The 11002-nt window shown below is 42.1% G+C and overlaps 1 protein-coding gene across 3 annotated transcripts in view; it reads right to left on the bottom strand.

Moving 5' to 3' along the window:
• Positions 1-6439: 6439 nt before the first annotated feature.
• The window catches only part of HEPHL1 (hephaestin like 1), a 118303-nt gene continuing 113740 nt past the window's right edge, over positions 6440-11002 (bottom strand). For 2 of the 3 annotated variants that reach the window (XM_043504157.1, XM_043504158.1), the window contains one exon: positions 6502-6578. The gene's annotated coding sequence lies outside the window, so the exon portion shown is untranslated. Of the gene's footprint in view, positions 6579-11002 lie in introns of all 3 variants that reach the window. The other variant, XM_038412461.2, reaches the window with a different exon arrangement.

Here is an 11002-nt window from a genome sequence, read left to right as displayed (position 1 = left end):
CCAGAGCTAGTGTAGAACCACAAGCTGGTGCATGGGGTTCTGGAGCCATCCCCCAGGCCTATCTCCACTTCTAGGGTGGTCAGTAGTGCTATGATTCTGACTGCTCCTGTCCTCTGAGGTGTGCCAAAGTGGGAAAGAAATCATATTGGTGCCTTTCTTGTCCTTGTGCAAAGGAACTAGAATCTGTACATAGGTTTGTAAAATCTTTTATTAAATCATGCTAATATCACTATAGGCAGGCAAAAATGTGGGGGCTATTAAATGCGACCCTTGGTCCTCCTAGTGCAGATCAAAGACCACAATTATCATACTCAACCTTCATACAAAACCTATAAAAATGAGAGCTGACTGGTGAACCATACATCCATTTCATGACAATTTTTGAGTTTCAACATTTGTTTTCATTCCACATCGGAAAACAAAAACCTCTTGAACATTTTCACGAAACAGAATCAAGTTGAAAGATCAGTTTTCAGATTCAAAAAGGTCAGGTTTTCAATAAGTTACTCCCTCTCAGCAACTTGAGAATCCACCATGAACCTCAAACTTTCCTGTTGAAATCGATACCGTTTAGCTTTGACAAAACAGCACATTCCAGCAACAAACAGTTAGTCACCAGTGTTCTGACCAACTCTAATAAAAACACTCCTGTCATTTGGGCATCTTGGATTTTTTATTTTATTTTGCAAGTGGTTTTTTTCCCCTCCCTGTCATAGTGATACAGAAATTCATCATTGTGTTTATATGGGGGAGGGGAGTGACTTAGAATACATCATGAACATTTCTCTTAAGCTGATGCTTCCTCCATTATATCACTACTGTGCTGAAAAATTATTTAAGTATCCCCTGCCTTGGACACTGTTTGACTTAATCTCAATGTTCTCCAGCACTAACATAGTATCTTTCATGAATTCCTTATGCAGGCTAACGATGAGTTGTCACTGATAAACATTTTACAAAGAATTCCTAAAAATGTTAGCACATGTTTCTAAAACATACTGGCTAAGGGGATATTGGCAGCAGGCTCCTGATGTTTCCATTATTGTTCCACTGCTGCATCTGCAGTTCCCTCCTATCTGAGCTAAATGTGGTCAGAGTTCCCAGCCATTCCTACCACTGCATGAAGAGGCTATCTCTCTCTCTCCATGTACAACAAGACTGGTAATTTCTTTCAAACAGAGATTTGGGATCACAATCAACACCATAAGTGGAAAGAGCATTATCTGAAGCCAGGTTATGTTTCTGTAGAAAGAGCAGGATCTGAGTGAATGCTCTGTAATATAAAATATGCTACCCTCATTACCATAAAGAGAGTACTTGTGGCACCTTAGAGACTAACAAATTTATTTGAGCATAAGCTTTTGTGAGCTACAGCTCACTTCATCGGATGCATTCGGTGGAAAATACAGTGGGGAGATTTACACACACACACACACAGAACATGAAACAATGGGTCTTATCATACACACTGTAAGGAGAATGATCACTTAAGATGAGCCATCACCAGCGGGGGAGGAAAACCTTTCATGGTGACAAGCAAGGAGGGCCATTTCCAGCAGTTAACAAAAACATCTGAGGAACAGTGAGGGGTGGGGTGGGAGGGGAGAAATAACATGGGGAAATAGTTTTACTTTGTATAATGACTCATCCACTCCCAGTCTCTATTCAAGCCTAAGTTAATTGTATCCAGTTTGCAAATTAATTCCAATTCAGCAGTCTCTCGCTGGAGTCTGTTTTTGAAGCTTTTTTGTTGAAGGATAGCCACTCTCAGGTGTGTAATCGAGTGACCGGAGAGATTGAAGTGTTCTCCGACTGGTTTTTGAATGTTATTCTTGATGTCTGATTTGTGTCCATTTATTCTTTTACGTAGAGACTGTCCAGTTTGGCCAATGTACATGGCAGAGGGGCATTGCTGGCACATGATGGCATATATCACATTGGTAGATGCGCAGGTGAACGAGCCTCTGATAGTGTGGCTGATGTGATTAGGCCCTACGATGGTATCCCCTGAATGGATATGTGGAGAGAGTTGGCAACGGGCTTTGTTGCAAGATAGGTTCCTGGGTTAGTGGTTCTGTTGTGTGGTGTGTGGTTGCTGGTGAGTATTTGCTTCAGGTTAGGGGGCTGTCACCTATCCTTGCAACAAAGCCCGTTGCCAACTCTGTCTACATATCTATTCAGGGGACACCATCATAGGGCCTAATCACATCAGCCACACTATCAGAGGCTCGTTCACCTGCGCATCTACCATCTTATGGTTTAAGTGCTCTATTCTGGATTCTGACTCACCCTATGATCTTGGTGAAATCACTTAAGGCCAGATTTTCCCCTCTCCTCTGTGACCAATTAAAGCCCCATTGCAGTAGAACCGGAGTGGTCCCTCTGCATGTGGTGATGGTCATGAAGGAGCCGTAGACATAGATGCTAGAGCTAGGGATGGGGTGGGGTGGGGGTGCTGCCACACCCCCAGGCTTGAAGTGGTTTCCATTATATACAAGGTTTACAGTTTGGTTCAATGACTCTTAGCACCCCCACTCTACAAATTGTTCCCGCATCCTGGCTTGTAGATTGAAACCAGTCCCTTCTTGGTTTGTAGAGTAGCAGCCGTGTTAATCTGTATTCGCAAAAAGAAAAGGAGTACTTGTGGCACCTTAGAGACCAACACATTTATTTGAGCATAAGCTTTTGTGAGCTACAGCTCACTTCATCGGATGCAAGAAAGGACTGCTGTGATCATCTAGTCTGATTCCCTGTTTAACTCAGGTCATAGAACCATCCTGAATTAATTCCTATTTGAACTAGAGTATATCCTTTAGAAGCATATCCAATCGTGATTTAACAAATACCAGTCATACGATCCTTGGTAAATTGTTCCAACTACGTTCTCTGTTAAAAATGTGTGCCTTATTTCCTGTGTGAGGCCCTGCGTACATTACAGGGCCTTCGGCAGCATAGCTGTGCCTGTGTAGCCCCCTAGCGTAGATGCAGTGTATAGCAACAGGAGGAGGAGATCTGATAGTACAGGAATACCACCTCCCCTACTGATGTTAGCTATGCTGACAAAATCCCTCTAACTATATCTACACTGGGGGATTTTTCAGCATACCTATGTCGGTCAGAAATGTGGTTTTTTTCATATCCCTGGCTGTCAGATACTCCATATTGCTAAAAGAAAAGGAGTACTTGTGGCACCTTAGAGACTAACAAATTTATTATACCATAAGCTGTAGCTCACGAAAGCTTATGGTCTAATAAATTTGTTAGTCTCTAAGGTGCCACGAGTACTCCTTTTCTTTTTGCGAATACAGACTAACACGGCTGCTACTCTGAAACCATATTGCTGTACGTTTTAACCGTAGAACAAGCCTTAGGGATCCTTTGGTGCAGAGTACTACCCCCCTTAAGGGGCTCCCTCCACCCCTGAACAGGGATGGACAGGGAGCATGAGAGAAGTGTAGCTGGCTTAGTGGCTTATACATAAATAGTTTCCCTTGCCACACAGAGTAGACAGCCAGCAATAACGGCGCTCTGCTGCTACCCTGACGCTAAAAGGAGTCCCTCCCCAATACCACCCCATCGGATCTCGTGTGTGTGTGTGAGGATTAACTTCTATGCATCTTTGTTCCTCTAGCCTGAAGAATACCAGCCTTTCACACAGTCTTTAAAACAAAATCATGACACCACTAACTTCCCCATCTTATCTTAATTCTATTGCTAAATGCAAACGCATTGTACAGTGACTGTATACTTTACTACTTTGTGATTGATCCAAAGGACTAAGAACTCAATAACCAACAGCTGCTACCACCACTTCTGCTAGGCTTAAAGCTGATGAGACCTGAAGTCAGGAAGAGCTAACACAGATCTAAGAGCCACTTCTGGCTCTAGCCCTCTGCCACAGGTTAGACCCCCTACCCACAAACCATGCAGGAGAGCTAAGACAGGCACATGACTTCCTTACTTTCTTCCGTACCCATCAGTTCAAATTACCCAAGCAATATTATTGCACAAACATCATATTAAATAAAAAGAAAAGGAGTACTTGTGGCACCTTAGAGACTAACAAATTTATTTTAGCATAAGCTTTCGTGAGCTACAGCTCACTTCACTTATGCTCAAATTTTAGTCTCTAAGGTGCCACAAGTACTCCTTTTCTTTTTGCGAATATAGACTAACATGGCTGCTACTCTGAAACCATATTAAATGGAAGTGACATTTCTCAAAAGCAAGTGCCTAAGCTGTAGGTGGAAAATTTGCATCTTTGCTTATATATTTTGCAGACACACTTTAGGCATCTATTTTTGAAATTTGGTCCATTCTGACAAACAAATAAAAATACTATAATAGCTTTCAGCATAACCCTCCTGTGGTTTAATTGAAGTTATAAGAATCATATAAACAGACTGTATTGTTAGGTATAAGCTAGTCAATCTTCTTATACAGCACATTTAAGTTTTTGCACACAATAATTCTAAGGCTTCTATTTGCTTAGATACAGAATTCCATAATATAAGAAACAATTTTTCTTCTTATTCAGGCCTATATTAATGGATACACCACTTAAACACAACAAGCAGCTCAACTTTACCTTGTAGTTCTGTTGTACTCCTTTCTGGTTCTTCTGTAATTTTCTCTTCAGGCTTCTCTTTTACAGTTGCTGGCTTCCCATCTACAGTATCTGTCATCTTAATCGTACCAAGGTTTGACAACAGATGGATTATGTCACACTTCCCAGGGCCTGCAATATTCTCCAGCACTTTGAGGCACTTGTATGATTTAAGCTCACTTACATTTTCCTCAAGGAAGAGGAGGTAGAGGCTTAAATCATCATAATTTGACTTGAGTTTCAGAACATCAAACGTTGGCAGAATTTCATATACTTTAAGAATGTCTGAGCTTCGCCTGAATGGGACGAGCATGGCATACATTACAAGGGGCATCATCAAAAGATACACAATTAAGTTAATGTAACTGAGTAGCTGGAAGACACCAACAGCAATAAGCTTACATTGAATTAGTTTTGGAACTGTTGTGTCATTCTTTAAGATTCCAGTTTTGATGGTGCACAAAAACTCATCAGTCATAGAGGAGAGACTGATATAATAGCCCAGATAGAGGCATGCAAACAGGATAATTGCTAGTGTTAGTAAACGGCAAACAACATATTTGATTATTAAGTTTTTGGAGGTTTTCTTTGTCTTCAGGTATTGTTCCACAATGGGGTATTTAAAGTGGCTTTCAGATATCTCCCACAAACTGGAAAAAGAAAGAAAAAAAAAACAGACCAATCATTGCAAGAATCATTTTGCCATATTAAATAAGCCGAACACTTTGACACACACAAACGAAAGGCCTGATTCTGATCTCACAGACATTGTTGTAAATCACGAGTTACTCTACTGAAATCAATGAAGTAACACTTGTGTAAAACAGATGTGAGGGCAATCTCAATACCAGAATTCCGGTACATTCATTAGGACTGAATACAACTGTTTGAAAGACAAGTAGAAAGGTCAACAGGAAAAATGCCCAAGCCTCAAAAAGAATAAGTAAAATACTAAAAAGAAATTTTTAAATGCAACTCAAGCATTGATACTCAAATCCAACCTAAGAGAAAGAGCGGACACAGCTGCAACATGTCTTACATTAAGATGAAAATGGCATTTTACCTGCCAGGACCTAACTTCAGAAATCCATGCCTACTCACTATTAAAGAAACAATTTTCAATTCTTATTTGTAATTTTTATTTCTTGAGAAGAGAAGAGGAGAAATTGCTGCATTGTCCAGGGAGACTGTGAAACTGAGGTTGGTTAGAACAGTGCAGCAACTAATTCAAGAGAGGGAGACTGGAAAAGACAAATATTTTAAAAAGAAGAAAAAGAAAGAGTCTTTGCAGAGACAACTCTGAGAAGAACAGCATGGCAGGGGAGCCCAGTAGTGGCTTTCCACATCAAAGGATGTGAAAAATAACTATACCGGTAGGTAAGGAATGCAGCCACCAGCACTTCCTAATGCTGTTGTAGGCAATACTGACATCCATTGCAGCAAAGGAAACACAGATCCACCTCAGGCTGGGACTGGTCTACAAAGGGAGAGGAAGAAGACCTGATTTTCAAGTATTTCGTTTGAAAAAAGTAGCTGTTTGTAAGTTCTAACTCCACACACACATTTTATTATCAATTTGGGATCTTAAATTTTTAATCACACAGTTTTAAAAAAACATTTCAGCTCATCTTTAAGATGTCTGCTATAAATTTACAGTATGCGTCTGATTTACAAGTGTTCCAAACATATTATACTTATTAAAGGCTAAAAGAAATAAAGGCCAAAAATACCAAGCTACAGCACCTTACCTCTGTGTCAAGTTTTCATTAACAGCTGGAGGCAGGCTGCTGGGGTCTCTAGTGTCTCCACTGTGAAAGCTATTAGCTGCTTTGATTGCCCTGTTGTAGGCCTTGTCAAGTTCTTCCATAATAAATTTCAGATCTGAGCAAAGATGGGGTGCTGCAGTGAAGCGCCAGAACAAGCATGGTAGATACAACAGGATAGCAACTAGTAGCAGGATATATGGGAAAAACTGGAAGAGGAAAAATAGCATTAAAAATTGTTAGATTAGAATCCATCTGTAACAAAACAAGCCAAATAAGAATATTTTCTTGGACAAGGCACTCCGTTTTATAAAAACCCATTCTCACACTAACCAGGGAGTGGATTGGGAGAAGGGGGAAGCCAAAAATTTATGCAGAATTTAAGCTTTTGTTCTTTTTTTAAAGAAAGAAAAAGAAACTAAACCAGGAAATAGTCCTATAGCTACAAAGAAACGCTCCCATTAAGAACTAATGCAGAGCCATCTTCCTGAGTGTGCGGACAGAGAGATCTACTGCCTCTGCTGCTGCTCAGATTTTGCCAAACAGAAGCAGAGAGAACGTAACAAAATTCGGGACCACATTTTCACCACGGTTATTCAGAACTGTGTGGGCAAGTGTGAAACTGACAAGAACAATGTCATCTGATGTGAACACAGTGGCAAAATGAGGACAGACACATGCATGGCATTAAACAGCTGGCCGTGCCTTTTATTAAACTTTAACACAAGGGAGGAGTACTACCTTCCCATCACCCATACTCTCCTATACCAGGTTTCAGAGTAGCAGCCGTGTTAGTCTGTATTCGCAAAAAGAATACATCCGATGAAGTGAGCTGTAGCTCACGAAAGCTTATGCTCAAATAAATTTGTTAGTTTCTAAGGTGCCACAAGTACTCCTTTTCTTTTTCCTATACCAGGCATTTAATTGGATCCAGAGCAGGGGTTACAGGGCTCTGACCATATACCATCGTGTAGGCTCTCCTCAGCCTACTCCCCCCAGGATTCAGTTCTCTGAGTCCTAGCACCCTTCGTTATGGCGAGGGAGACGGAGGGTGTAAAGGGATGGGGACCTTGGCCATGGGAGCGACAAAGTCTCACCTTATCCCAAAATCCCAGGTCTACCTCAGCGAACTATTCATTTTATTTTTTGACTGCACTGGAAACAGGCTGCAAGTTGTGAGGAATTAACAACTCAACCAAAGAACCTCAGTTAAGTACTAAGCACCTTTATACTTAACCAATTGTGGCTCAAAGGTGCTGCGAGGAAGGCAAAAAACTCCCCAATCCTCAGTCAATTGGCCCCAGGAGAAAAAACATTCCTTCCTGACCTCCAAATTGGAGATCAGCTAGACCCGCAGCACCTGTCAGGCCGGGTTCCCATTCCTAGTTCAGGATGGGTAGGGTGGGCTGCTGGAACAGAGCAGAAGAGGATTCACATGGCCCCAGTTCCAGGTTGAATCCTAGGAGCTAGGAAATGCAGGCCAATCAGCAGCCCACCCTACCTGGGAGTTGGTCAATTGCAGGGCTCTACATATTGGTTTCTTGGTAGTAATTGTTTTATAAAACTTTCAAACCTGGTTACGTGTTACTACTTTCTTCCTATGTAAGGATGGTTATAAAACACATGTACTGTAAGCTTAACACTATTCATGCCAGTATAGCCTACTCAATGCATGCTCTTATCAAATGTAAATAAATCATATAATAATGGCAATACATTCTCAAGGTTGTTTGTAGTATTGCTGTAGCTGCACCGGTCCCAGGATGAGACAGAGACAAGATGGGGAAGATAATGTCTTTTATTGGACCAACTTCTGTTGGTGGATGGGACAAGCTTTTGAGCGTCACAGAGCTCTTCTTCTGGTCTTCTCGTCCCTTCCACCAATCTCATCCACTTTGTCCCTCTTAATATAGTCTCAAGGCATATTAATATTAAATGTATAAAGCAGCAATAATATCTGAAAATCCTTTCAAATGCATATATTGTCTAATTCTACCAAACATAATTATCCATTTTATTCATCCATGAACTTCTAAATTACCATGCTTTAACTTTTAGTTCAAAGCATATTCTAATGAACTCCAGTATCAGAACCCAGGGAATTGTAATTATAGTCATGATGACCAAAATTCATTTGATTTTAAAATTATAAATATTTTTTTTCCTCAACACATACATGTGAAAGTCCATGAAGAGATCATCAGCTGGTTCAAATGGATGATGTAGTTCTACTGAAGTCAACGGATCTACACAGATTTCACCAGCTGAGGATCTAGCCCAGTCAGTCGGTCACTGTGGCCAGTAGCCCTCTCTTGCATTTTCAGCAAAGATAAAGATGCTACCTGAATCTGCTCTGTGTTACCTGATGCATATACACCTATGGAGGAAAGCTGCTTCCAACATCTAACACAACTCTGACAAAATCCTGTGAATTGCCTCTACTCTTACTCATTCTCTTACCATACCTTAATACATATAGCTTAGGAAACGATGATGTCTCTCAACAGCAGGAGATGATACACACTCTGACTACAATTAACATGCCAATCAGGAAACTTGCCATGTTGTAAAACGGTAACAGCAAAGTCAAAAATTTGCAAGCATTAATCATAGTAAATAACAAATTTGTGAAGCATTAATTGCTGATTAAAATCTGAAATTGCTGTACCACGTGTGGCATGGGAAGCTTAACTACTTCAGCTTCTATTGCTTGCCACTACTTATATTGCTTGGTCCCATCACAATTATATGTGGGCAAAGACATTGGTTCAATTTTCCAAGTCCTCAAGAAAAATAGTGCCATTGTGCATGCATTTTATAATTGGAACAGATGGGACATGGTGCAAGGGGGACTAGCCCATAAACAAATTAGTTTTCAAAAACTCATCACGATTAGGAAGTGAGGAAGACTGAGATTTGGGTGGGTGGGAGACTTTCTAGCCAGCAAGGACGCAGTGCTGGGCTGGGGGCCAAGCTGCTTCTGCAAAGCAGCCTGGCCCTACTCCCTCACACCCTAAAAGGGGATGGCTACAGGGGGGACTGGCCTATAACAGTGTCAATGACCCTTCTTAGCCAGCAAGGACTCAGCTGCTGGGCTGGGCACATACCTTTACACCTCCTGGGTTGTGGAATTTATTTATTTATTTACTTTGAAATCTTGTCCTTCTGCCACCCACCCACAGCTCTCATCACATCCATCTTCTGCCTCATAGCATCAATTATCCTCCCTTTGCCCCACTGGCTCCATCACCCCTTCCTGGTTTCTCTCACCCCTCTACAGTTCCTCATCACCTCTATCTCATCCTCTTCCCCTTTCCACCTCAATCTTCTCCCTCTTCTCAGCCACTCAAATCTAGGTACCACAGCCACACCCTCTTCCTCACCTCTCGTGATATTTACCCAGCTGTGGCCCTCCCTCCATTCCCCACCTCCTGCACCCGTCCCAGACCCCACTTCTGCCCCTCTTCTGCCTCCATTCCTAACCTCATGCCCATTTCCCTCCTTCCCCCTCTCTTGATGTCTCTGGACCACCCACTCCATCTCTTATTTAAAAAAAAAATCACATCAATCCAGAACCTCTTCCTATCTTGCTTCTTTCAGCTCCTGTCTCTCATGGAGACCTGGATCCCTTTGTTCAACATTGCCTCTGTAGCTGCCCTCCTGTAGAGAGGCCTTTCCTTCTCTCACACTCCCCACCATGGATCAGACCATGAGGTGGAGGTGGGGGTCACAAAAGCAGAAGTTTCTTGTCTGCTCTCCTCCTCTAACCCCTCCATGTGCCTCTCCATTTCCTGCTCTCCCTCATACCCACTTTCATCCCCTCCCCTACTCTTCTCCTTAACCTCATTCTCCTGTGGCTCTTTCACCTCACAATACAAGCATATTCCAGTCTCTCCCATCTTTAAAAAACCCCAACATGTTTGACCCCACTTCCTGCTCCTCCCCCACTCTCCTTTTCATCTCTAAGCTCATTGAACACACTTCAGAATCACTATCTGGAGTTCCTCTCCTCCAATTCTATTCTAGACCCTCTCCAATCCGGCTTCCACCACTTGCACTCAAATGAAACTGCTCTTACCAGAGTCTCTAATGACCTCTTCCTAGCCAGAACTCAGAACCAGTACTCCATCCTCATCCTCCTTGACCTATCAACTGCCTTCTACACAGTCAACCATGCTTTTCTTCTTGAAATCTTTTCCTCCCTGGGCTTCCACGGCACTGTCCTCTCCTGGTTCTCTCTCATCTCTCCTTCACTGTGTCCTTCAGGGGATCCTCCTCATCCCTCATACAGCTTTTTGTTGAGTTTCCACTGGGATCTTTCTGGGATCCCTTTCTTTTCTCCCTCTACACCCTATCTCTGGGTAAACTCATCTTCAAACACAAATTCAATTACCAATCGCTATACTGATGACTCACAGATCTACCTCTCTGCTCCAGACATGTCTCCTTCTGTTCAAACTAAAACCTTTGCCTGTCTCTCTGACACCTTCTTCTGCATGTCTGGTCACCGGCTGAAATTCAACATGACTAAAACACAGCATTCAATCTACCACCTTCAATTCCTTTCCCTCCACCTCTTTTCTCAACCATTGTGCACACCACCACCATTCTGCCTGTCATGCAGCCAAATAAC

Source organism: Dermochelys coriacea, chromosome 1 (genome assembly GCF_009764565.3).
Source record: "Dermochelys coriacea isolate rDerCor1 chromosome 1, rDerCor1.pri.v4, whole genome shotgun sequence".
NCBI lineage: Eukaryota > Metazoa > Chordata > Testudines > Dermochelyidae > Dermochelys > Dermochelys coriacea.
Note: the sequence above shows the minus strand (reverse complement) of the source record. Positions and strands in the feature narration are given on the sequence as shown.